This window comes from Callorhinus ursinus, unplaced genomic scaffold (assembly GCF_003265705.2).
Source record: "Callorhinus ursinus isolate GAN/ISIS: 27379988/994484 unplaced genomic scaffold, GSC_fseal_2.0 scaffold3, whole genome shotgun sequence".
NCBI classification, from domain to species: domain Eukaryota; kingdom Metazoa; phylum Chordata; class Mammalia; order Carnivora; family Otariidae; genus Callorhinus; species Callorhinus ursinus.
The window spans coordinates 24,222,561-24,249,972 of record NW_027397065.1 but is presented as its reverse complement, the minus strand read 5'-3'; the positions used below and the strand labels follow the sequence as shown (position 1 = coordinate 24,249,972).

General features: G+C 41.1%; 1 long non-coding RNA gene and 1 pseudogene across 1 annotated transcript in view; both read left to right on the top strand.

Moving 5' to 3' along the window:
* LOC141371780 (uncharacterized) overlaps positions 1 to 21,438 on the top strand; it is a 38,332-nt gene extending 16,894 nt beyond the window's left edge. The window contains exon 3 of the long non-coding RNA XR_012377007.1: positions 21,047 to 21,438. This is a non-coding gene — a long non-coding RNA (uncharacterized lncRNA). The remainder of the gene's footprint in view (positions 1 to 21,046) is intronic.
* On the top strand, positions 7,327 to 7,904 carry LOC112819685 (small nuclear ribonucleoprotein F pseudogene; annotated as a pseudogene).
* Positions 21,439 to 27,412: the final 5,974 nt, after the last annotated feature.

Here is a 27,412-nt window from a genome sequence, read left to right as displayed (position 1 = left end):
GGTAGCAATATATCATACTCGGGCTTTCCAAGATGGTGCCTGGCAAAGTTGCTACAGCAGTTACATTATCATACCCTCCTAGGTTTGAGTCTAGAGAAAGAGGACTGTTTTTAGTCACATCCCCAGCACCCCAGACATTCAATATTATTACCATAACTTTGGTCATACTCATTACTCTTCCAATCACTGTGACTAAAAGGAAGAGCTGCTGTAATTTGTTGGGCCCGAGTCACATATTTGAGCACAAGGACACCCGTGAAGCTTTGGATGGACTTCCATAGACCTATGGACTAACAGTGGGGAAGGGTGGATCCCAGTGGGAAAGAAGGAGAAAGAAGGGGAAATGAATTCTGGGAAAGCAAATGTCCACAAATGTTCAAAATGTGTTCTACTACATGGTCATAAAAACCTATCAATCTCTTTCAAAACTATTAATTTACTTTCACATTGTCCCATTTGGAAAACCTGTGATTTTCATAGGCTCGTGGCAGTTTGGCAATAGAAAATAATTTCTTCCTATTGTCAGTTACTTAGCTATTTCTGTCCAATTTGAATCTAAATCCTAGCATATTCTAGAACTAGTAAACTATGCTCTTTATCTTTCCAGACAGGTTCAGTTGTTTTGTTCATACATTTTTTTCATACCTGTAAGGAATCATGATCTGATCAGGAGTCCAGCAAATGGTCTCTCCAAGCCCTTTAAATAGCAAAAAATTTCTCTGGCTGAGAAAGTACATCAGTAAATCACTTCAACCAATTTTCGTGTCCTAATTTCTGATTATATTTGATTTAATTTACTCTCTATAACTGCTTCAAGTCTTTCCATACTCTTCTTAAGACCCACATTGATAGAGGGGTAGGTTCATTTGCCTGTGAATGCTAAATAAAAAATATAAACTATTTTCCTGCAGTCCTGGGCCTTAGCCTCTCCACTGTTGAATATTGTCATTCAAGATTTTATGAGTGTAGGCCTACACACTAATGCGATAGTGTCATACCAGATTTCCCCATCCTGAATTCCTGATGAATAAATAAATGAGACTCAGATTTTTTTAATCCAATGAAGAAGATTCTAAAGAGTCTTGAAAGTGGAACTGATGTCATCAAAGCAATTTCCCCGGTTTTCTTTTCTATTTGCTATTACAAGAATACCAGATTGTGGTCTCTTTAAAGTTCAGAAGGTAAATTTAGCACTTAGTATTTAATAAAGTTATAGCTATGATGATGTCAAGATTTAGAATAGCTGTATTTAAAGGCCCCGTTACTACAGCTTTCAGAAACCCTATTTGCTCTGCCCACATCAGATAGTTTGTGTCATCTTCTGTCTTTCCAGTTCTGATATTTACAATGATCTTAGTCATAATTAATTACTAATATAGGATGGTAATTACTTAGTGATGTTTCAAATCCTTAGATTGAGCTGAGTGCCCAGTATCTCTCTAACAGTTTGCACATACATTATTAAGTCTTCTATATAGCATTGTGCCTTCTCTGAAACAACAAGCTTGAAAATCTTTAATTTGGTTTCTCAAGACTAGCTTCCGGGAGTTGCTGGGAGGTGGATCATTGGGTAGAATATGGATTACCTACCTACATTTCAGTACTAATTACTGGTAACAGTTTACAGATTTTTTTTTCCTGTGGCCTTACCCAAACTTCTACTTTCATTCCCTCTAGATAGTTTTACCCAGGAAAAATCAGAAATCAGAGAATGTGAAAGCTGGAAGCAACTTTAGAGCTCATGTGAGATACTTCATGATTAGTGGTTTAGATTCTTAATGAGAATTGAAAGAAACATGAGCATACCCCCTGAGAGCATGCACATTAAAACATATATGCAGAACTTCTTAGATCCCAGAAAAAGAATCTGGGTGTCTTGAGCTTGTAAGATTATTGAGATGAAGGGACCTGCTCAAGACCACAGAACAAGTTGATGGAGTTGGGGCTCAAACCTAAAAGTCAGGGGAGGTCCTAGCTACCTGAGATTATTACCTAAGGCCTTGCTCCTATACAGTTGCCATGGTGGCCTTAAAAGGAAGATATGGTCTATGGACCAAACAGTCATGAAGTTATTCCCCATTCAAATATTCTGCTCCATTTAGTGTTGATTCCTAGCAATTATATCAATGTCTGTTGACTGGACTCCAGGATCATTTGTTGTTTAGAATATCCAACAATTCCTTGTTAATACAGTGCACATTGATTGCAAAGAGAAAAGGCAAATCTTACCAAAGATGTGGGATTTCATGAGGTTGGTGGAAGTGATGTTAGAAAACTGCTTAAAATCACACAAACTAAGACTTTGATAAACGAGGCCCTGGTGGAGTTAGACTTATTGACGGCTGAGAGGAGAGAAGGACCTGGAGACTGTGTAGCTAAGCACTCCAAAAGAGAATATTTGGTTATGAACATGTCTAAGGGAATCCCCTGGGGAAACCAATGAGGCCCTCACACATTTTTAGTAAGTGATCCTCTTTATGGTCATTTAAACATCAAATGAAATATGGTATATGCTGAAGTACAGTTTTGATGGAAATTTACACCAAAATCTGCAGGTTTTAATTTCTTAAATCCTATGGAAACTTTCTTTTCAATTACTGTACAATTTTGTTGCCTGTTTTAAGTGAGCTCACTTTAGATTGCTGGGTTTTTTTTTCTTTTTACCCATTATTCTTAGATAATGAGTGTGTCCTTTACTTCATTCTAACTTCAAGAAGCAAAAAAACTTCTTTTATGTGTTGATCTTTAATTTCATTTTTCTGATCCTGAAAAACAAAGTTACTTGAGGACTGTCATTTTGCAAGTCTCCCTCTGGATTTTTTCAACCAGGTTCATAGATATAGAGTGTCAATAATGACCTCTGGGCAATAAAATTGTTGTGCTACAAATTGAGTAAATTTTGATTAACTGGGAAGAACTTTTCTGAAATTCCATGTGCAGTGTATATAACTCAATATTGTTTTGAAAAATGAGAATGTCATTGAAACCAAAGGGCATAGACATGAAATAGATGAATTCTGGGTTATTTATTGAATATCTCTCATAGATAGAATTTTATAAAGTCTTATGTGGTTTGAATAATTTGTAACTATACATGCTTCTGTTCCCAGACATTTTAATCATTAACGATGGTGCAGCATAAAACACCCTCCAAGACATTCTTACTCCCTTTGGTAATCTAAGAATGAATTATAAAATTAATCTTTATAATTAGATTATTTGGGTTTATCCAGAAGAATGGAATTACTGTTAATTTAAACAGTTGATCAGTTTCTTACTAGGACTTTACCATGGCAGTCAAATTCAGGGACTCATATATAGGCATCTCTTCTTCTTATTTAGCTAACATCTTTAAAAGTTTTTGCCCCAATATTTTTAAGGCTGAGTAACAATGTAACATAGGGCTATTGATAGGGTGACCATATAATTTATCATCTGAACTAGGGCAATTTTGAGGGGGCACTTTTAATAAGTGTACCGAGACAACAGCTGTAAATAAAGATTATCCCAGTACACGAGACATGTGCCCACCGTACCTACTAATGGCCTGTTTGATCTTGTTGCTCAGGTGTCAGAGACTCCTGGCTCATTATTTACAAAGCCCCTCCACCCAGGATCCAGGTCCTGACTTATCAGAACACACTGCCCCTGGAGGCAGCTTCCCCAGGCACCCACTGTACCCAGGAGAAGGCAAGATCTGCGGTAGACGGTCAGACTGGGTCTAGCCCTCAGAACCCTCACCTCTACTTACTTCCTTGTCTTGTTGGTTGAATTCTCTTTAATAGATCAAGGCTGAAATGACATTCTGAGGATGAAAATGGGGGACATCCCATCTAAGCACAGAACACTGAGCTGTGGTGTGTGTGTGTGTTTGTGTGTGTGTGAGACAGAGAGAGAAAGACAGAGATGATAATGATGAAATGGGGGACAAAAATGGAATCTTGTTGTGAGTTCTGCCCTCTTCCTGACTAATGGTGTGATCTTTAATCTCTTTGAGCCCCAATTTCTCCATATGTAAAATGAAAATAATAGTAATCTCTACCTAATAATAGTAATCTCTACTATCCTTCACATCTAGTCTTCGCTTCTTCCTTTTAGTAATAGAATTTGTCAAGTTTTAATTGGGCACACGATCTCCAAACAAGCTGTTACATCTACCAGCTTTTTTTGTAGCTCTGGTGAAGGGGATGCATACAACTTCCTGATAACATCTTCACAAGGAAGCTGTGACCCTCCCCTCCCTCTTTCCCTCTTTATTCTGGTGAGGAAATGGCAATAACCGGAACTGCTAGCCTGGACCCAGAGATGACACCTTCTGTCTGGTGGAGACAATCACTTCTATACTAACATATGAGAGAAAAATCAGTGTTGACCTCACTTAAGACTGTACTTGGGGGCTGTAACTCATACGTAGTAGCTTTGAAAGCTCAATAGAGCTGGAGTCAAAAGGTGTGTGTAGTCCTCCGTTGCTTGCGTGACCTTGAAGATCTCTAAATGTCACTTTTCTCATCTTGAAATATAAATAGAAATAATACCTGAGAGGTAGGTGATATTAAATAATGAATAAATATACCATACTGTTACTACTTTTCTTTCTGAACGAGGGTTCATCTCCATGAGTTTATTCATTCATTTGCAAAGATTTAAGGATCCAGACACTATCCAAGACATGGGGTTATCTAGCATTGCATAAGGCACTGAAAGTTTCCAAGCATTCTGTGGACAGAGAATAAATAGACCAAAAGATGAGTGTTACAGTGATTATTAAACAAGATGATGTTCTACAGATTGAGTAGGAGGGCATTATGGGACATGGTCAGAAAAGGAATCTGACATTTCTGTTGAGACTGAATAACTAAAGGAGCCAGTTTGTGAAGATTTGTGGGGAGAGGATTCTAGACAGAGAGAACACCTAGGGCAAATAACCTGTGGTGAGAAGAACAAAGCTTATTCAAAGACAAGAAAGAAAGCCAGTGTGGCTGGAGCAGAGTAAGTGGTGGATAGTAAGAGATCAAATCAGAGGTAGGAGAAGCCAGATCATTTGCCCATATAGTTCAAAGAATTAATTCCAAGCATAATGAGAAGTCATTAGACGGTTTTCCATAGGAAAGATACAACAATAGCACTTCTGTTCAGACCTCCTCAGAGGCCAATACTATACCTAAGTGCAGGCAGCACTTGTGAAAACACACCCTATTATAAGTCAAGCAGCTTCTTAAAATAAGAAGAAAGTTCTAACTACCAGTTATCTGAGAAAACATGGGGGTGTTTCGAGGACAATGTTTATATCCAAGGCAGGCACCACTGCTGAATCCTTTATTGTCACTATTTAAAGAGGTTAGTAGCTTAGAATTTTATGCCAGAAATGCCTGGCTTTGAATCCCAGTCTCTCTAACACCAGGTGTCTGACATTAGATAAGTCACTCAACCTCTTGGAATTTCACTTATTCTCATAAGTAAAATATGAAAAATAACAATCATTTCAGCAATCTCATTATAAGGCTTCACATGTAATATCATGTGAAATAAGTGATGCATTATAAGTACTCAATTAAAAAAAGTGGTACATATATTTAGTTTTTATATAGTCCTAGAATTCACTGAGATATCACTAGGCCAGTCCATTACTCCATAGGGGTACTGAGGTGGAGACTAAAGGCTTTAAGACTCTCCCTTGAGTCCCACAAAGCCCTGTTAAAATCCTCTTATATTTCCCCTGAGCCCACCTTTCCCTTAGCACCCACACTGACTGCCCCACCTCTGATACTCTCTGCCATACTATTACTCTCAGTGAGTTTAAAAACAAGTTTACTCTTGTTTTATGACATTCTACATGGCTATGCCTTGTTTGCACATTCAATAAAAAATAAAAGCTCCTTGAGAGAAGAGACAACTTATCATCCTTCACCTGTGTTTTCCAAAGTGCTTTCAAGTACAGAAGGTACTTAACTGATGTATGTTTGATGAATGAAAGAATGAACAAAGAGATGAATAAGAGCACTCATTTGACTACCCTAGCCTCCTTCAATTTCCATCTACTGCATATCTTCTATTTGCCCTGGAATCCATTGTCCACCCTTCTCCATCCTGCCCCAGGAGGCCATATCAACTTGCCTCTTGTTATCTGACTTCTGAAAAATTTGGCCAATGAGAGGCAGTGGCAGGAGACTGGAAGGTGGGCAAGAAAATGAGGTCTGGACTAGGAAGTTCTCTTTATATAACTACTCTTTCTGAGTTTCTATAACTGTTCCATCTATCTAAGGCCTAGGAGTAGTGACTCTCTGCTGTTGCTAGCCCTGGGAATTTCCTTACTAGTTCCCCAAACCCTACCCACACCATTATAAGTAATACATTTTTAAAACTAACCTCAAATTACCCACTTTGGATCTGCCATCACCCCCGCAAAGGACACTAATAGATCTCATATATATGAACTTGGGTAGATCTAAGTATATCCTATTCTAGATTAGGACTTGGACTCTGTTTTAGAAGAGCAGATTCCACCACTCCCGTTGGTAAACTTCCATTGTTTCACAACCACACCAAATTGCTCTGAGCCGGCTATAACTTGGACAAACAAATTAGGATGAAGCTGTCCATTGTCTCAAAAAACTAAACAAGTTATTCATAGGAATTACAGAACTTAGCAGACATGAGCCATTGCTGACAGTTAAATGTTTTTAAGAAGAGTAAAATAAAATGTCACTTCATGGAAGAAACTAAAAATACTTTTGAAAGTGTATATTGTGCATGAGTTTTTTTTCCTCCTCTTAGTTGCCAGGCTGTGGGTGTTGAAAACTCTTCAGAAGATTTGGTCTGTCATGTTTAGATGGTAGATGGCAAAAGAAATTCTCTAAAAGTTTTCAAGATGTTCGTTCCATTGTCTCTTGTTTAAGTGTGAATTGTAGAATGTTGGATCCAAAAATAATTTGTGCTGGTGCAGTGAAGACCACTTGGCAGCTCCCAGGGAGGACAGGTTACCTGTGGAATGGTGTCTCCAAACTACCCCCTCCTGGCTCTCAGGCCACCACCTAGATTACTCCTGCAACTGATTCTCATGAACACAGGGCATTCTCTGTCAAATACAATCTTAGAAATGGCAAGGCAGGTTCAATAAATTGGAATTTTTGTAGGAAAAAGCAGTAAAATATTTTTCATTTGCAACATTAACATGTCCAAAGAAGAAAATTTTACAGATAAAAATAATACAGATAAATGAGAAAGTAAAAAGGAGGATTTATGCCCAGCTGTAGCTACTCCAGTCACGAGGGATAGACGACAGCTGGGCTGGTGGTGAGTGGCCCCCAACAGTTGCTTGTAGTTGAGATGAGTTTGCTCCTCAATCCCAAACCTTTCCTCAGGGGATTCACAGGAAAGCCAGTATGGTGAAACTCAAGTGAGGAATGAAGTACAAAGGCTACCTACCTGATATCTATCGATGGCTATATGAACATACAGCTTGCAAACACAGAAGAATACATAGATGAAGCATTGTCTGGACATTTGGGTGAAGTTTTAATAAGGTGTAATAACGTCCTTTGTATCGGGGATGTTGAAGAAGAGGAAGAAGATGGGGAAATGAGAGAATAGCATCTTTTGTGAGGAATTTTTAAATATATATTTCCAGAAAATAAACATGTTTTTTTTTCTGAAGAAGAAGGAGGAGGAGGAGTTGGAGATTGAAAGGCTTCTGATTGGTTGACCTGGTTCCACTGACACCACTAAACATCTATCTTCAGTTCCCTGATTTCACAACATAGAGCTTCTTGGACACTCCCAGGGAACATCTAGATATTCTGTGTAGTGAACAGCCCTTCACACTTTGCATGCCACTCACACCTTTCCAGCTTCCTGGCAGGATGGTATTCAATGGTCTTTGACTTAGTTTGTTGAAGTTAATGACCTCAACCAAATGACCTCTTCCCAAGGCAAGCACTGCTTGAAGACCACAAACTCTTTGGTATTCATCATTCTGGGAATCACCTCCCAGAGGCTCTCTCCCCAGAAGGGAAGAGAGAGACCTTGTGTTTGGTCAGGTGGACCTAAGTGCATGCAAAGTCTCTGCAGAGAAAGTAAGCAGCATCTACAATTTGGCCATAAATCTCCCTTCTGTTTCCAGTTTTCAAACCAATTGTTTTTCTGATTTATTCATTCAACAAAAGTTATAGGTATTGGATATACATCCTTGAACCAATCAAATTTAACTTTCTCATTCTAGAGAAGGCAGTTAAGAGTAATAAACAAAAGAATGAACAAAACAACTACAAAAGTCCAATCATCTTCCTGTGCCCTGGTTTCAAAGAAAACCATGAAAATTGAAGCCAGGCCTTGGGCCACACTGCTATTACAACCCCTGCCACCAGGTACAGACACACCCTATCCCAGAGAGACACTGAAACTAGACCTAAGAAAGCTGTTGGAGTTGCAGATGCATTTGGGGATTGAAAGTTAATACAAAATTTAGGGTGGTAGGAGTCTCTGAACTGTAGATAAGACTCAGTCCTCTTGGGTATGTAGGACCCCACATGGTTTCCAGAGATTCCTGGAAAGGAATGTTTGCATATACGCACAATAGCATATTCCAGGTGTGTGATGCCTTTTAGTGACACGGTGCTTGTCTTTGTGTCTAAACCAAACTTAACCTGTCTTATACTGTTCTCAGGTTATTAACACATAATTCTTTAAATATTCCTTCCTGCTTGGTTTCATGTCTCTATTCATATTATGGGAAATATAAGATTTTGGCAAATGAGTATTACTTGGAGGAACCATGTGTTAGTTGTCAGTTTATCATCCCTTGGAGAGATCCTGGCTGAAAGTGAATCCAAGATGGAGGAAAGCAAAGGTTGGATGTGGAAAGAGGAACAGATACCTGATCACATCGGTTATTGTTTTTATGACTGTTACTGCTGTTGCAGTTATTGTGAATACATGGGTAGAAGTTCAATTTGAAGTGGCATCTGAGAGTTCTATGTTCCAAGTGCTACCCACTGCTGGTGCACATCCGAGCCACCTGTGGAGTTTATGACAGGACATATATTTAGGGCCTTCCCTTGGATATTCTGGTTAGTAAATCTGAAGTAGGGCCCAGGAATCTTAAGTTGAAAGAAATTCTCCAGGTGATTCTGAAGTAAAGCCGGCTCCAAGAACCACTGATCTCGGCCGATTTTATCCTCCAATAGAGAAGCACATTAGTGGTTCCTGTGGAAGCATTGGTGCCCTGCAGTTCCCGAGCCCATTCATTCCATTAGTGGGCAAGTCCATGTACATATTACATGCAATTATTATAATGCTAAACGTGGTCCTTTTGCATTTCCCCACTTTGATACTAACTTGTTCCCGGGAACAACCCAGGACCAGTTTTCTCCTTCCTTTTCTGTTAGCCGTGTGTGTGTGTGTGTGTGTGTGTGTGTGTGTGTGTGTGTGTGTGTCGCTAAAGGGAAGGAAGAGAGGGAGCTCCTCAGCAGTTTCATTGTTCTTCATATGGCAGTTTCTGGACTCTTCTGAGCATCACGCAGAAGGGTAAAGAGGGTTGAAAATATGGTTCCCTGGAGGCTATGTTTGTTGGATTGGGACTGTAAGATAAGTTACTCAGGTCATATTCCTAGTAACACACACACCTCAGAATGGCTTATGCTCCCTAATTCCTTCTTCCCTCCAGCTTCCTGAACCACACTGTTTCTCCTTGAACATCAGCATCAATATTTCCATGTTCTCTGAGGACACATCTTTGATTAGATTCATCATGCCATGGGAAAGGCTGTTCATATCCCGCAGTGGAACAGTATTCAGTGGATATGTAAAAGGTCAGACAAGGTGGAAGGGAAGCAGGGAAATGTCACACTTAAATGAATGATACATTATGTTCATCAGAGGTGTTTATACTAAAAGGAAAATGAAACTATGATTGCATTAAACAGAACCCTTAATGTAACCTAATCAATGCATTTATGCTGCAAAAGAAGCCAGAATCCAATAACACATTATAAAATATCTACACATTGTGGAGGGGCAGAGTTGTCAAACCAGGTCTATAAATTCTCACCAACAGACACATACTGAGCGTCTATCTGGTAACTGTATTAAAACAGTAAATCTTATTAGTCATTGCTTTTTAACTAAGTAGCGACACTCCAAAGATCTACTGTGGAAAGACAAAGTTGTGTGTGAGTAGAACTGAGTGGCATTACTGAAACAAATGTGTAGATTGATTGAAAGCAAACCTAAACTGGATTTTACCTCAGATACCAGGATGGTCCTGTGGACTTTAGCCAAATGTCTTTAAGGAAAAATGCAACCTCATCCTGGTGTGTGTGCACGTGTGAGAGCATGCACATGTGTGCATATACACAATATTTTTAAATTAAGAATGAAGTATTTCTGGACACATGGTCATTAATCAAAATTTGTAAAAATTTTAAAACCCCAAATTCCTGTTAAGGCCTTTTACAGAAGAGAGAACAAAGATGTCTGAGGAGGCCAGATAAGGCTGCTATACATTTTCTAGAGACTGAATGGTGTGTCCCCACAAAATTTATGATGAAACTGAATCCCTGATGGGTTGGTATTCGTAGATGGAGCCTTTGGAAAGTGCTGAGGTCATGAGGTTGGGGCCCTGATGAATGGGATTCATATCCTTATGAGAAAGACCCCACAGAGCTCTCTCTCCCCTTCTACCCTGTGAGGACACAGAAAGAAAATGGCAGTCTGTGAACCAGAAAATGGGCTCTCAGCAGACACAGAATCTGCCAGAGCCCTGATCTTGGACTTCCTTGTCTCCAGAACAGTGAAAAATACATTTGTGTTGTTTACAAGCTACCCACTCTCAGGTATCCTGTTATAGCATCCCAAATGGACTAAAACAGCCTTCATGGTTTTAAAATACAGCTCCATAGCCAGAGCCCTCAGGTAAGGGAAAAAGAAAGGGGTTGATGTTAGCTTTGGCTACTTACAGAACAGCGCAAGCCTACAGTGGTTGTTCAACATGAGACAATATAATCATGGAATAGCTAAATACAATCTGTTACATTTTTCCAAAAGCAGCAAAAATGGGAGCATCTGTCATACTGTCTGTTATTAATGCATGATATACATCGAGGCGTGTAGGTACATACGAAGGAACAAGGACATGTCAACATAAGGCAGAGAAACAGATGGTATGCTCCTTTAAACATGTTTTCTTGTCAACTTTGGTAGAACAAATGCTCCTTCTATGCTTTAATTTGTAAAGTATATATTTATTTTTAAAGTGAGAATGTCTACCACATAAAGAAAAAAATTTAATAGCAGTTCAGTGTTTCTTAAAAATGATTTATCTCTTGTGCAGCACTTTCTGAGCCAAGTAACCAATTTTATTTAAAAATTGAAAAATGACAGAGGATTATTTTTAGAGCAATTTTTCTTCTCATGCCCTGTAACCTCTAAAGAAGTCAGGCCCATGATGACATACACAGAAAGCAACAAAATTGTCAACATCTATATTTATTTCTTGAAGAGGACTATCTAATAAGACATTAGATGATGCCTTTGTGACCACGATTCTCAAATGGATGTGATTATTCTATCTTACTACTTTTAGAAATATGATTTACAGCTCCCTTCTGCTTATTTTTTATTCGGTATGTCTATTATGTTTCCTTTTAAAGGTTGTATTAAAAAAAACATTTAACTTAATGTAAAAGCAGAAAAAGAAATTGGCAAGCTGGCAGAAACAATTTGAGGTAAAAAAAAAAAAAATCTATTCAGAGAACATGAGTTTCAGATATATGACTGCTATTTGTCCCAGGCCTGGATATGCTTCCTTCAGCTCTAGGGCCTGTGGCCTCCCATCTCAGCAAGGTCCTGAGAGAACCTGGCTGGAGTGATCTAAAGCTTGAAGCAGAGGGAGCGGCCTCCTGGGCTTCGGTAATATTCCATGTTACTTTCTGATGTCCCCTGTCTATCACGGTAGCTGGACCCGAGAATGATTCAGGACTCCGCAGGATCCTCCCAGGGTTGGGGGGGCGGGTTCCTTTTAGTATCCTCATCTCAACATGTAAGGGGAAACTTCACACTGATCCATTTAGACACTTGCTCACAAACATCCAGTGATGTGTCATTGCTGCCAGGGGTCCTCCCCAATTTGAATGCTCTTTTCCTCTCTGTCTTTATCACCCTCTACGGCTCCTGGAGAGCACTATGCATTTTGTTGAAGGAAAATCTGCCCTATTCTCCCTTCCCAATGTCACGTCTTCTCCCATGTGGTCCCCTCTGCCAAGAATGAGCCACCCATCACCTACTTATTCTCCTATTTCAGCTCAGCCACCACCTTCTCTACAAAAGCCTCCCTGATTCTTCCAAATAGAAACCACCTCTCAACAATCAGATTAAAGACTTTATTACCATCTTCAATGGCCACTGTATTGATCATCTGTGTACACAATGGTCTTCTCCCTCAAGGAGAAGTCTTGAGGGCAGTTACCACCCTGATGGCTCTCTCATGCCTCGCATGACTGAGCACAGGTCTGGCACAGAGAAGCTGCTCCAGAATGGTTGGCTCAATTCACTGCTCAGTAAAGCTCTTGTTCCCAGTTTGGGGAAGTTGAGAGTGATGAGTTCTAGCCCAGAGGGTGCTAAGAGGCGAGGACAACTCTTGGATGAGTTCATTGTCAATACCATAACACACTGACCTCCAGGAGGAACCACAGTGTCAGCAGCCACACAACCTGGATACAATCACAAACAGGTTCCTGTCATGTTCTTATGAGGGGCCTCTCTTCCATGCAGTCAGCTGTTGTGTGCACCTGGACGACTGGCACAGTCTCCTGGCCCTCCTGCTCTGGCTCTGCTAGCACGGTTGAGGTCCATCACTACTCAAGGCAAATGCAGTGGCAGCAGGAGCAATAAACTTCCCTGCCTGGGACCCTTCCAAACAAGAAGCAGAGTTCATTTTTGGCCATTCAGTAGATCGACGCTTCACCCTTCAGGGCTATCTCCTGAATCTATATCCCTGCAACTCATTTTTTCATCTGGGGTGTCACCCACTCCTCCTTTTCAAACCCGCCCCACCACATGATCCTTTGTCAAAATTATAGTTTCTGGCAATGGAAACTCTTCAGTCATGTTCCGAGCACCAGTTTTCCTCTGAGCTGTGAAAAAACATGAAGACACGAGACAGAGTTGGAGACATTTGTGAGAAAAAGCAAAGACAACCAGTTGAAATTTACTTACACAGGAAATAATGCGTTTTTACTTTTTTATATCCACCTCCCTCTCATTAATATATTTGTATAATAATTAAAAAAACAAAAACAAAAACGAGTAGCTACCAGACGCCTGCCATTTTCTCAGCACGCGGGATATGCACTGAAGAGCATGAAGAGACAGCCCTCCTTGCGCTCTTGGCAAGGCACTGGGGAGACAGACAATGAGCAATAAACTTAGTAAATAAATAAATTATATCATTTGCTATGGACAAAAGAATAGAGCAAGAATTCAGGGCATTGGAAGTTCTGCGGCAGAGTGTGCAGGTCGTGGGGGCTCAGATCACATTTGATCAGAATTGATGGAGGTAAAGAGTAAGCCCAGCGAGGTGGGGGGGGGGGACGAGGGAGCAGTCAGGCAGAGGGATTGGAGAATCCTCAGGCAGGAGTGCTTGGGGACAACAGGAAGGCCATGTGGCTGGAGCAAAGCGAGAGGGGCAAGTAGCAGGAGGTTTGTGCAGTGATAACAGGAAAATGGCCTTCTAAGCTGTTGTAAAGTCTTTGCATTTTCTTTCTTTCTTTCTTTCTTTCTTTCTTTTTTTTAGTCAAAGCAGAAAACATTTTCCTTTACTGTAACAGAAAAGAGGGAGTGCTTTGAGGTGGCCTGCCCTGACTGCAGACATGACATCGGTCTGCACTCACTTGAAACACTGTCCTGTAGAACAGTCAGTTCCACAAACACAGCGCTCTAGCTGAACACGCAGGTGTTCTTGAGCAGCCATTCAAGGCAGACACCAGGAAGGAAGAATGAACGTCAGTGGAGGTGGGGAGAGGTTTCAGATTCAACCGAGACATTAAGCACTACTGTGTGTAAGGGGGTTTCTAGCAGAGAATGCTGCTCAACAGTAGGCATTACATGGAAAAGGTGCAACCACAAAATGGCTACCTAAGTGCTTGGGAGGAAATGAGAAGGAGAGTGCAAAGAACACCATTGAGAAGAACACCATTTATGGCCTCATATATCTATATGCCAAAAGCTCTGTCTAGGAAATAAAAAAAAAAAAAGACTGTAAAGAAAACAAATTCATGAGTGCCCCTCTAGGCACCTCAGAAAGCTACTTGGATAGAAGTCATGGCTACCGTATCATGGTGGAGACAGATATACTGGCAGGGGTGAAAGCATAGTCTGTAAATCAAGAAATTATGGCTATTTATAGAATTTCATGAAGCTGGCAGTGGGCTGCTGTGGAGGAAGGATGTGTGACTGTTCCCAACACATGATACCTAACCTGTCTAGTTTTAGCAGCTAAAAACGTTTGCTTATAATGTAGCATATTATGCTTGATACACTTACCAGAAATTCAAAGAGAAGGATGCTGCACTTATTTTTGTGTGTTGCCTGGAAACTGTCATCTTATCCTTAGTCAACTGGGTGAATTTTAAAAAGGAGAAAGGAAAAAAAAACAGGTACTACAAAGCCACTCATGATCCTTCCTCCCTGCCACAAACAGCACAGGGCACTGGGCTGTGTTTCCCGAATCAGTGTGGGCACAACTGCGAAGGGGTGATGCACGCCCATGACTCTGAACCCTCATACCCCCTAGTTCCCACTCCCTCTGCACACCCCTACCTCTTATAATTTCACTTGGTGTCCGAGGGAGCTGCCTCCTCAACCTCCCAGCTTCTACCCCATCCCAGGAAGATCCCAGGGATGTCAGCAACACCAAAAGTGGCCAAGAGGTCAAGGGAAAGTTAGACCGAAAGGTGTCCATTGTATTCAATGACAAGGAGGCCATTTGTGATCCAGGCAAGAGAAGTGTTCATGCGGGCTTGAGGAATGAATGAGAGGTAAGGGACTGGAGCCAGTCAGTTTAAGAAGCCTGACTATGAAAAGAAGGGGGTGGAGTGAAGCATTTAAATTTTAAGGCAGGAGAGCCTCAAGCGTTTTATTTTTTTATTGTCTTTTTTTATTATTATTATGTTATGTTAGTCACCATACAGTACATCATTAGTTTTTGATGTAGTGTTCCATGATTCGTTGTTGGCGTATAACACCCAGTGCTCCACGCAGAACGTGTCCTCTTTAATACCCATCACCAGGCTAACCCATCCCCCCACCCCCCTCCCCTCTAGAACCCCCAGTTTGTTTCTCAGAGTCCATAGTCTCTCATGGTTCATCTCCCCCTCCCATTTCCCCCCCTTCATTTTTCCCTTCCTACTAGCTTCTTCTTCTTTTTTTTAACATATAATGTATTATTTATTTCAGAAGTACAGATCTGTGATTCAGCAGTCTTGCACAATTCACAGCGCTCACCATAGCACATACCCTCCCCAATGTCTATCACCCAGCCACCCCATCCCACACACCCCCCACCACTCCAGCAACCCTCAGTTTGTTTCCTGAGATCAAGAATTCCTCATATCAGTGAAGTCATATGATACATGTTTTTCTCTGATTGACTTATTTCGCTCAGCAACGGCGTGGATGGAACTGGAGGGTATTATGCTGAGCCTCAAGCATTTTAAAATGCTAAACGTTAAAGGCAAGGAGCCAGTTGCAAGGAACAGGTTGATGATATGGAAAAAAGGAGGGAATAATCAATAGCACAAGGCCCTGAACTAGGATGTGATTTTAATATGAGATGGTACATGATTCTGGCCTAGCCTTTGACCTGTTGCTGAGATCCAGCGAACAAGTGCAGGGAAATGTTTCTGGCTGGCCCCGCACATTCAAGAAGCTTAAGTTTCACCATTCAGTAGGATTCTGAGCACTGGAGCCATTAAACAAATCTAAGAAATGACAGGTCACCTATATCTAAAGTTCTATGATCCAGAAAAGACTCCCTGTACTCTAATACATGCATAACATTTTCTTAATGTCCTCTGAGGTCTGTGACTAATATTATGATAAGCCACTCTAACCATTTCTGAAAGCCATTTCCACATTAACATTATCCAATTGATTTTCATTATCCAGGGAACTTTTTTTTTCTCTAAAGATCTATTGCATCTGCTCTGCCTTTAATTGTTTTAACAACAAGCATCATCTCCAAGCAAGACATTTACGGAGACATAAATGAGTTTGACCTAAACTCCAAACTCCCTGTGATTTCAAGAGAGCTCAGCTCTGACCACCAAAGACCTGATCCAAAGGGAATATACTTGTCAGCATAAGATATCTCAATGTTAATGGCTTGATTTTCAAAGAGAATCTTACAGAAAATGCAGGTGGGAAAGAATCACTCTGTATCATGCAAACTGGGATATTTCATCCTGGAATTCCTATTCTAGTACATTTTAAAAAATCTTAAGAGCCTTGGATCCTCCTTTCCCCCCACCTAAAAGCAAGCATGCATGATAAGCCTTCCTATGATGGCAGCGCTGGTGGCCGCCTGGGGACACACAGACAGGGAGCCAGTCTGCCCCATAGTACAGCACAGAGAGGCTATTCTGGGTTGTGAGTAACCAGCGGCCCGTACATTGTTGCACACAATGAAGGAAAGTAGAATACTCTCAGCCATCGAGTAAAGATTCTGGACTAAAAAGTAAACATGGAATAACTGAATATACAGAAGCTGAGAATTTTCTGCAAGTGAGTAAAGAATCTGATCGTGAAGAAGACAATAAATTCACAACACATAGATGAACACCAGCAAACTTAACAACATTAAAAGAGATTCCCAGACCCAACCAGATCAGACCAAAAGAGGTGCAAGTCCCTAGTGACAGTGAGCCAAGCGTTCTCAATAACTAGGGACACCGCATTAGACCTGAATATGCGACCCCCCTAGATAGTGAGTACAGTGGTTGATGCTAACACTACAGTGTGTCAGAGAGGGTTCTCATTGCCCTGTAGATCCAGCATTCCCAATCCCTTCTAAGAACTTGCTCCATCCATTGTTAGTAATAACAACAATGGCTGGATTGAATATACTCAAGCTTGTTTCAGGCAAGGTTCTGGTCACTTGTATAGAATCTGTTTTATTTCTTTTTTTTTTTTCTTTTTAGAGATTATTTATTTGAGAGAGAGAGAGAGAGCACAAGCGAGGAGAGGGGCAAAGGGAGACGGAGAGGGAGAAGCTGACTCCCCACTGATGAGGGAATCCGACGTGGGTCTCAATCCCAGGACGCTGAGATCATGACCAGAGCTAAAGGCAGTTAATTAACTGATGGAGCCACCCAGGCGCCCCATAGAATCTGTCTTATTTCTAAGAGTGCTGCAAATTACACTAGACATTGATTTCCATTTTTCAAGAGAAGACTGGCTACTAGCCTTCAGTGAATCATTTATAATTCTTACAGAACACCATGATTTTATACTGACAAAAAATGTCAAATTTGGGTCATACTGCTTTATGGATTCAAACATGACATAGACCAGTAAAGAAGGAAATTTTACTGTCTTAAAAGTAGACTGGGCTCCTAAGTGAATACCTCAGAATAGGCTTGTACTAATCCTAGACTGATCCTTACTTAATGAAAGAATATTTTCTGATTTTCTTAAAGCATTCTGCCTGTGTGTTAGATAAAATGTTCCCAACTATTTAGCTTAGGAAAGTACTTAGGCAAATCTTGTGAATGTAAACAGTTGCTTTGGTTTCTACATCGGTGAAGGTTGTTGATAATTTTATGGAAATGCAGTCTATCTACAGCCACTTCTGTCAGAGAATCTGAAGCTGCATGGTTTTGTATGAAGCACGTCGAGCCAGACCCAGTGAATCCTCTTAGGTGCTACTGTAGCCAGCTGTGCATTTTAGAAATGACCAGACCTGGAATCTGCTGGAAGCAGTGGGAGGCAGCCCAGAGCGGGCTGCGTGGACCACTCAGAAAAGCCTGATACTAGAGTGCCAGAGTCAGTCCTTCTGCCTCTCTTGGCATCAACCAGGGCTTGCTCTGAAAAGATTTGGCTTCTGTTTTCGACATATGGGGGAAGATGTCCAAAAGAATGGAAAACAAATTGTCCTGATGAGGGTTTTTCCAGAAGCTGACCCTGAGACAAGGTTTTACATGCAAGTAGGTTATTTGGAGCCTGCCCCTAGGAACCCCTGGTAAGGAAGTGGGGAGGTGCGATGGAGAAGAAGGAAGCCAATAGAGGGCGGGGGGGCCGCGGCTCAGCCCTGCCCGGATCTCAGGGGACAGTGTAGAACACAGCTGTCACTCCGCCTTGGGAGGAGGGGGCAAGGAAGCTGAGATACTGATCCATCAACTCCCCATCTGTCAATGGTTAAAAGCTGCTTCCTTGAGCACGAACTCACCAGCACTTCTGGCTTCCTGGTGCACAGGCTCTGTAGCAAGGAAAAGAAAGTGCTCAGGCAGAGAGTGACAGGAACTAGCAGTCAGGCGGCCTTTGGTGTGCAGAGGTGTTGAGGGGCGTGGGTGCTGGGTATGGATGAAAACTAGATCTGCGCCATGGGTCACCAGATGCATGGGAACCAGGTCCCTCAGCAGGGAGAAGAGACCTTGTCTCAGTCCATTCAAACTGCTGTAACAAAATTACCATAAACTGGGTGGCTTATAAACAACAAACATTTGTTGCTCACAGTCCTAGAGGCTGGAAGTCTGAGATCATAGAGCTGGCATGGAGGGGTTCGGGGGAAGGCCCTCCTCCTGGCTGCATACTGCCAACTTCTCACTGTGTCCTTACAGTGGACAAGGGGCTAGGGAGCTCTGTGGGTTCTCTGTTACAAGGGCACCTATCCTCTTCATGAGGGTGAAGAGGAGGTTGCAGCTCCTCATACCGTCACACTGGGCATTAGGATTTCAACGTGAATTTGGGGGAACTGAACACTCAGACCCTAGTTGGCCCTGGGGAGACCACCTCAACTGGAACAGCCTAAGGAGATGGTGCTCGTTCTGCTCCTTCTTCACAGCCCCTCACCCCCCTCCTTTGCCCCCCCCCCAAAGCTGCTGGTGACTCTCCATGCACAACACAAAGAAGGGGAAAAGAATCTTTAAACGCAGAGAATTTGATTAGACAGAGATGTAAACAAGCAATTATTGAGCACTGACTACATGCAAAGCACTGGGTGGAGGGTATGAAAATGAGTAAGACAATATGTTCCTTCTCTTAAAGAGTTTGCCATTAAGCAGGTGAGACAGACATTAAACAACCAAAAACTCCTCAAGGTGCTCAAGAGGTAAGAGATACCACAAATCCTCTAACTGTGGGAGGTAGTGTTGAATGTGAAGAAATAATTAGTTCTTTCTAAAGATTGCAGAGGAAAGTGAGAGCACGAGAGAGCAAACAAGTGTCTTTTGGGATGGATTGGGGGGACGGAGGGAGGTCAGGGGGAACTTTACAGAGAAAATGAGATTTTAACTTGTCTTGAAATGACAGTGGGATTTAGATGAGGGAGAGGGCACCCCCAGGGGATGAGTACCGCAGATAGACACAAGAAACATGTTAACTTTTTTAGAGGATTCAATGATGAAGGAGACATACAACAAAACCACTGCAATAGTGGAGTCTCCGCCTCCAGACGGCTTTCGGTGTTGTACTGACATGCTTTGGTCTTCAACAAGACCAAATGTGGGGCTGTATTTGGATCACAAGTGCCAGCTGGCTAGGACAGGGTGAGACATAAGGATGAGCAGTCAAGATAGACATTCAGAAGTCAAAGCACAAACCTCAAAGAACCTAACTCGCTCACATCTGGTAGAAGGGTAAGGACCTCCTAGCCACTGCCCAGGCTGGGCAGAGGATGGTCATGAGGGAGGCCCGGCAGCAGGTACCAGACACCCTGCTCTGAGGACTGAGGTTCAAGGAGGAAGCCCAGCCCCCAGGGCCACAGCCCCAAAGGCCAGAAAGTGTCAGATGCAGCTTGAACCACAAACCTTCAGCTTCACACTCTGCCTCTTGCTTCCTGAAGTCCTGTACCCCTTTTTCAGGGTGGAGCCAAGTGAATCAAAATAAAACTATGACAGTTCAACAACAAAATCGATTACTCATTGAACAAGGCACAAAAGATTTGAACAGATACTTCACAAAAGAAGAAATATGGATGACAAATAAGCACATAAAATGTGTCCAACATCATTACCAAGAAAGAAATGATGAGACACCACTATACACTCACTCATATGGCTAAAATTTTTTAAATGCACAGTGCCATGTGCTGGCAAGGATGTGAAGCAACCGGAAGTCTCTTACATTACCATTGGGAATGCAAAATGGTGCAGCGACTTTAGAAGCCAATTAACAAGTTCTTATAAAATTAGCATATACTTCCTATCTGACCCAGCAACTCCACTCCTAAGTATTACCCCAAAAATAACTAAAGATCCATGTCCACAAAAAGATCTGTATAGCAGCTGTAGTCATAATCTCCCTAGACTGGAAAGAACCAGAATGTTCATCGGTTATAAATGGATAAGCAAGTATGAAACATCCATGCAATGGCATAGCACTGGGCAGTGAGGAGGAATGAAATACTGCTATGTGCAAGAGCATGAATGAATCGTAGAGCACTCTGTTCAATAAAAAGAAGTCAGATACAAAACGCTGCACATATTTACATGATGCTCTGAAAAAGGCAAAATTATAGAAAAAGAAAACAAATCAGAGTTTGCCAGGCACTGGGACTAGGGGGCGAGTTGACTACAGAGGGGCAGGAGGGCCGTTTATGGAATGAGAGAAATACTCTATCTCTTGATTATTGTGACAGTTATTCACCAGCATAGATTTCTCAACATTTATCATTCTGTGCATCAAAAAGGAGTGAATTTTGCTGTGCATAAATTATACCTCAATAAACTTGCCTTAAAATAAAAATAAGGATGGGGGTTGTGGGGTGGACAGCCAGAGAGTGGCAGGTCTGGACCAGTGTGAACAAAGTTGCTGAGCTAATCCCTTCTTACATTTCCAGATAATTCCCCACTTCACCAGAGATGCAACAAGTGGGTCAAGTGCTCACCAGATCCTTGAAGTTATGATGGGTCCATGACATCTCCGATGGACAAACTGAGGGAGCCCAGGGAAGGGGCACGGGAAGCTCTGCTAACCTGGGTTCTAGCCCCAGCACTGCCCACGATATTGCTGGTCCTTTTACCCGTGAGCCTCCATGCCCTCACGGCAGCGTGCTCATCTCTGACTAGGTGACATTAGAGGATGTTCTTTCAAGGTGACTCCAGGTTGGCTGTGGGTAAAATAAGGATCAGCTTGTTTCGTTTCTTTGCAGTGATTTCTCAAGGTCGGTCATGTCACAGACAAAAAAAAAAACAAAAAACAAAAAACCTGGGGAAACTAAAAATAAATGGAAGTGGTCATTGACTCTTCTGGTCCAGAATAGGGGGTCGTTTTTAGAGTCACAGTTATTCTCAGGCCAGAAAACTCAGTCAGAAATTTCAGCCTTGGATGAATGTGTCACTTAGTTCCATCCTGCCTCTGACCTGGACTTTTTGAATCAAGGGAGGAAAATGTAATATTCTGTGACAGTGACTGCCAACAGACGACTGTCAAGAGGAGAAAGGAGCCCATGTAAACAGCAATACAATTTTCTCAGAAAGAAGGCAATTTGGGAGAATTTAGTAGAACTCTGAAAGGATGACGGGGTGTAAACACGTATATGGCCCCGGGCATCATATTTCTTATCCATACCCACGTGCTATCACCCTGTAACAAACACAGAATATAGCTATAATCTGCTAATGAATACATGTTTTTCATGTATTGTAACCCTTGAGTTAGATGCTGCATCTTATCCATGTAACCTAAAATCAATTTTGCTGGTTATATTTGCAGGTGGCAAGCTATTGAAATGCAAAGAGGCTTTTCCAAATATATAACCCCACGCAATTGCTTTCTTTTGCTGCTTGAGGTAATGGAAACCTATTTTGCTTTCTGTGGGATTTGGGGTTTGTTTTGCTTTATCTCTTTTTCTTTCTTTCATGAAGGTGACAGAGCCAAGATATTTAAAATGATGCACAATGAAGATCCAAGATCACCGGGTCTAGCAGTAGCCCTGCCCGGTTCACTGTTTACACATTTGACAATTATCTCCCTTTATGGATTAGAAAGGGAAAGCGCATCCTTCTCAGCAAGGGATTCTGTGAAACTTCCATTAGTGAAAGACTTGCATCGTTGCAGGAGACGAGCAAAGGTGGGTTCTTGCCACAGAGGAAGGAAAAGACATAACTTCTCACATTAGAACAGAGGCTTGCTTTAGAAAGAGAGGAGGAACAGAGGGAGGGAGAGAGGAAAGGAAGAACCCAAAAGAACAAATTTGAGGGAGATGAGGCCAAACATCGGAGGTACATTGCAAGTAAATTTTATGTAGGATTACTGCTTTGGGGAGTAGCAATCTTTTATAGTCTTCTGTTTGAGTACAAATCCATAAGCAACTCCTCCTAAATGTGTGTGTGTGTAGGTGCGTGTTGATAAAAAAAAAAAAAAAAAAAAAAAAACTATCTCCCATTCTCTTAACTCCTCATGAAACAGATTGAAAACCACATATGCTAAGACCTACCGTGGTGCTTGTTCCTGCAGAGTAGAGAAGTACTGGCTGCATCACTGGGGCCCAAAATAATATTTGAAGTTAAAAGGCTTAAAATGTAGCAATAGTTGAGAAGTATGGCAGCTGAAGAAGTTGTGAAGGTTAATGATTTGTCAGAAGTAGAGGGACAAACAAGAAGAATACGTTGTTTGCTTGCATTTTTCTCTTTTCATATTGACAGTCAATAGAGTAACTCACAGGATGACGAATAACTTCAGAGAAAGAAACAGGTATTAGAATTTGCAGCTTCAAGCACCTTAAACTGCAAAGAATGCTCCAAGAAAACAGAACAGTGCTATGTGCTCTGGAAAAGAAAGCATCCTAAGTGGAGGGCACGGAGGGTGCTAAACTTTATGGAAATGTTGCAACTCATGTAAATGGTACCTAGAATAGACTTGTCTCATATAAGTGTCTCTTTGGGTTTTTAAAAAAATCGCTTTGTTTCCATTTAAATTTATTTGGTAGGGCCAACTCCTTCCCTGAAGGGAAAACAGGGCATCACCTGGGTTTCCTGGTCACTCTCAAGTCATAACAACCCTCCAGTTATTCTATATTTCAGCACAGTCTTCATTCAGAACTTACAAGCCCAGTCCCCTGTAATAATCAAAACCATGAACTTGGCTTAAAATTGAGGCATCTCCACACACCAAGCTGGGGCCAGCTCCAAGTAGGAAGCAGAAGGAGGTCATGGCTGACTTCCCTCTTCCTTCAAAGAGATCTTGTCTCCATCTCCCTCCACAAGGTGAGGCTAGTTCTCTCCTGTATGGTACCACTGAGTGCCACCCTCATAGAAAGCTTTCTTGAAATCCCGCCTCTGACAAAATGCTTCAAATTCTCACCTTTTTGTACTGTCAGAAGGTGCAAGGGCTTTAAGGATCATCTGAACTCTTACCGTCCCTACTCTCTGAATTTTTTTTATATGAATCCGTAAGGAAAAGACAATGAGCACATCTGAGGGAATGACAGCTGGCTTAATTTAAATCATTTCCACTTTAATGCAACCTATTTTTTTTTTTTTATTTCAGACCTTATTTCTTGAAAGTGTTGGCTGGTCTTGGTTCTTTATTTTCAACTAAAAGTGTAAAATTTAAATATCTATTTAGAAAGCTAAAGATTTTTTTTAATATTTATGTATTACCTCAGTTTAACAAATGATTGACACTGGCAAACAAAATATTAAGGAAACTTTATTTTTGGGGGGTTCCTTTATTTAATTGAAATTCAGTTAATTAACATATAATGTATTATTAGTTTCAGAGGTAGAGTTCAGTGATTCATCAGGTGCATACAACACCCAGTGCTCATTCCATCATGTGCCCTCCTTCATGCCCATTACCCAGTTACCCCATCCCCACACCCACCTCCCCTCTAGCAACCCTCAGTTTCTTTCCTATGCTTAAGAGTCTCTTATGGTTTGTCTTCTTCTCTGATTTCACCTTGTTTTATTCTTCCCAGGTTTTTTTTTTTTTACTAACCAGAATCATGCTGTATGTATTATTCTTTGATGTCCTTGTTGGAGATGTTCTCAGCCTAGCACACTCCTTTTATCCATTCTATAGTCCACAGAAATAGTGTTACTGTTTGGGTTGCTTCATTCTGCTGTTATAATTATGCCCACTTTTGTGCACAAACTTGAGCACAGGGGCTGGAATTTGAGGGAAAGAGTGTCAATTTGAGCCCTTGGGAATCTGAGGTAAAGGCGTGTTGACTTGGCATTGAGCAGGTGGCAGGCCGTGCATGCTGACTCGGGCAGGAGGGCGGCTGGACTGTGAATTTGGGACCCAAAGGCCAATGGCATCATGTGTGACAGGGACATGGCTGGTTTTGCTTTTAACTTTTGTTTTTCTGGGAAACTCGATCTCTCCTTCTATTCTAAATGAAAGCCTTGATGGATAGAGTATTTTTGGCTGTAGATTTTTTTCCTTTTAGCAGTTGGGATTGATCATGCCACTCTCTTCTGGCCTGCAGAGTTTCTGCTGAAAAACCCATTGAGAGCTGTATGGGGTTTCCCTTGTATGTAACTGCTTTCCTTTCTCTTGCAACTTTAATTCATGACTGTGTGAAGTTTCTTTCCAGGTCCTGATAATAGCTCTGTGTTTGATTTGTAGATCTGATATCCATACTTGGTCAAACTACCAAATTTATAATAATCACAAGCATTATGGCTAGCAGAACTCTTCTTGTGAATGATAGACAACCCAATGATATTTCTGTTAGAGAGTAAATTGTTTTTAGTCTATTAGAAATCACAGATATGAACTCATCAGTGAGTGAAGACAAAGTGGCTCATGTTTATATCAGGAAAAATTAACAAAAGAGCTTAAATAATTGGCAATTTTTGTTGCTAATGTATAACTAATAGACTCCTTTTTGTGGAAAAAAAAATCACTAGGTTAGGAGCAAGAGAATATATTTCTGTTATTTTGTGGCCTGGACAGGAAGCAGTGGACAAGACCCAGGATTTGGAATCAGGATGCCGAGCTTCGAACCCTCACTCTACTATTTGCCTATGTGACCTTTGACAAGTTAATTAATCTCTCTACTTCCTCAGTTTCTGTATCTGTAAAATGAACATAATAGCAGTATTATATCAGTCAGGGTTCAACCAGAGAAACAGAATCAGTAGGACATATATTTGTTATATGGAATTGGCTTACACATTTGTGGGTGCTGCCTAAACAATTCCAAAAACCTATCCAGATGATCCAGGACAATCTCCTTTATTTAAAATCAACTGATCATGGACTTTAATTAAATCAACAAAATATCTTCCTAGCAACACCTCGATTATTGTATGGTTGAATAACTGGTAACTGTAGCCTAGGCAGGCTGATATATCACAAGTACCTACATCACAAGTGGTTGTAAGGATAAAGTGTATCTGTAAATCACTTTAACAGTGCCTGACACATAGTAAATATTCAGGTGTTAACGATCATAAATATTATTTACCAGCTATGTGGTTTTGAGTGAATCATGTAATTGTTTGATTCTTGATTTTTTTTTCCTATGGGTAGATGAAAGCACTGGAATAGAAAATCACTAATGCTTCTTTTTTCTCCTAAAGTCTATGATTTGGGGCTGCATTAAGGGAAAGAGGACTAAGCAAGCTGATATTTGAAGATGTAATATATATATATATATATACACACACAGATATATACATATATATGCATATGTATATATATAATGGAATATTACTCAGCCATAAAAAAGAATGAAATCTTACCATTTGCAACAACACGTATGGAGCAAGGGTATCATGCTAAGTGAAATAAGTCAGTCAGAGAAAGACAAATACCATATGATTGCACACATATGTGGAATTTAAGAAACAAAACAAAGGAGCAAAGGGAAAAAAGAGAGAGAGATGCAGATCAAGAAACAGTCTCTTAACTACAGAGAACAAACTGATGGTTACCAGAGGGGAGGTGGGTGGGAGGATGGGTGAATTAGGTGATGGGGATTAAGGAGGACACTTATTGTGAAGAGCAGCGGGTGATGTTTGGAAGTGTTGAGCCACTATACTGTACACCTGAAACTAATATTACACTCTATGTTAACTAACTGGAATTTAACCTTTTTTTAAGATTTTATTTATTTATTTGTCAGAGAGAGAGTGCGAGCACAAGCAGGGGGAATGGCAGCAAAGTGGCAGACAGAGGGAGAAGCAGGCTCCCCACTGAGCAAGGAGCCCAATGTGGGACTCCATCCCAGGACCCTGGGATCATGACCTGAGCCGAAGGCAGACGCTTAACCGACTGAGCCACCCAGTGGCATCCCTAAATTAAGAACTTAAAAAAAAAAGAAAGAAAGGTAAACCAACTGGAGTGAAGTCGGGAAAGAGGTTGTGACATTGGAGGAAGAATGCAAACAAAAAGTTCCTAAACTCCACTGGAAACCTTGTAGTGAATAGACTATCCCAGATGTTACTGAGTGGATCAGCCTGGGTCCATGGCCAGCCCTGACCTGTCATGGACAGATTGGTGTCAGAAGTGGCAATAAAAACTCAACTCCTCTGCCTGGTATACATATCCAGGCAATAGTTTTCAAGCACCTACTATGTGCCAGGCCTAGGAACCTACTGTGTGCCATGAGAAAGCCAGGGGAAGTTGGCTCCAATTCCTCGCTAGCAGAAAACACTTTCACACTTCTTTCTCAGTGCCATCTTTATAAAAACATTCTTTCCATTTAAGGGCTCCCAGGTTTTACCCCAATCTGAGGGTCTGGGGACAATTTAGGCAAGCACTCAATGTCCCCACTCCCAGCTTGAAGATGATACCAACCTTTAATGATAGTGCCACCTAGTATTTCAAAGATCGCTTATGTGGAGTCATGGCAGAAATTCTTGGCAGAAGTCAAGGCAGACTTTCGCCCTAGTTTCCAAGGCAATTTACACTAAGGTACCTTGTTCCTTATTTGTATTATACTGGACAAGGAATTCTTTGTTCCCCTGTTGCAAATATAATGTAATCCATTTATAAATAATTTATATTTACATCACATATTACACATTTTAAAATATTGGATATATATTGGTTTTCTACTTACAGTTTCAAATTATTATTGCAAATGAATTCATTGCATTTTCTCCTTTTGTAAGGCTGAGGTGAAAACAAATGTCATAAAAAAATGAATGTCATAGATAATAGATTTTTTTCCTTGTTAATTAGAAAGGCTTCAGCTTCATTATTTAATCCCCAAGGACAGGGTAAGTGATTACTCTGTATGAGTGAGTTG